This window comes from Monopterus albus, unplaced genomic scaffold (assembly GCF_001952655.1).
Source record: "Monopterus albus unplaced genomic scaffold, M_albus_1.0 scaffold278.1, whole genome shotgun sequence".
Taxonomy (NCBI): domain Eukaryota; kingdom Metazoa; phylum Chordata; class Actinopteri; order Synbranchiformes; family Synbranchidae; genus Monopterus; species Monopterus albus.
This window is the reverse complement of record NW_018128158.1, coordinates 391,107-392,773: the sequence shown is the minus strand read 5'-3', so window position 1 is coordinate 392,773 and position 1,667 is coordinate 391,107. Positions and strand designations below refer to the sequence as shown.

Below are 1,667 nucleotides of genomic sequence, written 5' to 3'. Positions count from 1 at the left end.
AACAGGTGGTCGAAATCCTGCGCAGAGACCAATCTGAGGAGCCTACCTCAGCTGCTGTGGACAGCTGGGTCTACCGCAAGGTGAACAAACTTCACTCGTTTGAACTACGGTGGCAAGGACCTTTCAAGGTAGCAGAAAGCACCACACACTGTGTTAAACTGTGGCTCACAGATAACAAGCTAAGTAACTGGATCCATAAAACACACTGTGCACCAGCAGAGGATCCCACTGTTCGCACAGTAAGTCAGATCAGGGCTGATTTGGCATCCAAATTGCTTGAGCCACAGTCAAAGGAGGACTAAATTTAGGGTGCTGATCCTTCAGTGGAATTTAGAATAATTGTGAGAACTAATTTTCTGGAAACATTTGTCCCTCATCAACAATTTCCATCTGGGAAAGGCCACACAAATGTTTATTCTTGCTTCACCTGTCATGATCTTGTTTTGCTTCTTCATGTCTTCACTTCTTTGACCACAAGGATTCAAGTTCCTTTCCTTTTTCTATTCATAAATTATAAGTATGATCCTCTATTTCTCCAGATTTTGGTTCCCAACCTTCTCATGACACTGATTCTTCTTTTGTCTTCTTTGTTTAGCAAGTAGTGCTATAGCAGTCTTGAGCCAGTGTTTGGTTTGTCTGTTCAGGGCTACTGTAGAAACATAGCGGCGCAACATGGTAGTCTCCATGAAAGGGGGCCTGCTCCCTATGTAAATATAAAATGCTTCTAAATGCTTCTAAATGTAAAAAATGCAGAAATTCATATTTTCAGGGGATTACACATTCATGAAAACTTAACTGTGAATACTATATCTCATTTCTGCTGAGAGATCCCTCTAAATCTTACACACTGCATTTTTCAGGTGTGTTCACACTATTGCTTTTTGCATGCGCCTCTTCACTGTCGGGTATGTTATGTGCTGCAACAGTGCCGTGCATTTATAGAGCATGGAATGGGGGGATGCCTTGACTCCAGCTGTGCTCACTTTTCTGGGCAAAGCCAATCATTTTAATCAACACTTGAACAGACAAAAAACTAATTGGCCCACTTCTGTCTCTGATTTTACCAAACTGTACAATAGCAAATTATTTATATCAACACCAAAGGCAGACTATATTTGATTGGTGAAATATTGTCATACATATCCAACTATCAACTGTACGCCCACGTACATTGATGCGATTGGCAATCCCCACATGAGTACAAGCTAGTAGATCAAGTGGCAGCAGGCTTTGAGTCTGCTCTGTTTTGGTGGGTGACCATAAACAAAAATGTAGATCGCATAAACTATGTTCATTTCATTGTTCAGCATCTCACTAATTACACTAGAGATTTGGCTTATGGCTTTCAGGAACAATTAGCAGCTACTTCTATCATGTCATATCAGAACCGCTCGGCTCTGGATTTTGTTTTGGCCGAAAAAGGGGGCGTTTGTACTATGATTGGACAATAATGTTGCACATTTATTCCAATGAATACTGATCCTGATGGCTCAATTGCTAGGGCTCTGGCTGGCTTAAAAGTCTTGTCAGAAGAGATGGCTGAACACTCTGGTATTGCTAATTACATTGAAGATTGGTTCACTAAGACTTTTGGCAAGTGGAAAAATGTAGTGATGTCTGTACTTACATCTTTGGTGGCAGCAGTTACACTGCTGACCTTGTGTGGA

General features: G+C 41.3%; 1 protein-coding gene across 3 annotated transcripts in view; it reads right to left on the bottom strand.

Annotated features, from left to right (window-relative positions):
- Positions 1 to 1,667, bottom strand: part of tgfb2 (transforming growth factor, beta 2) — a 137,284-nt gene that overhangs the window by 97,329 nt on the left and 38,288 nt on the right. The window lies entirely within an intron of this gene.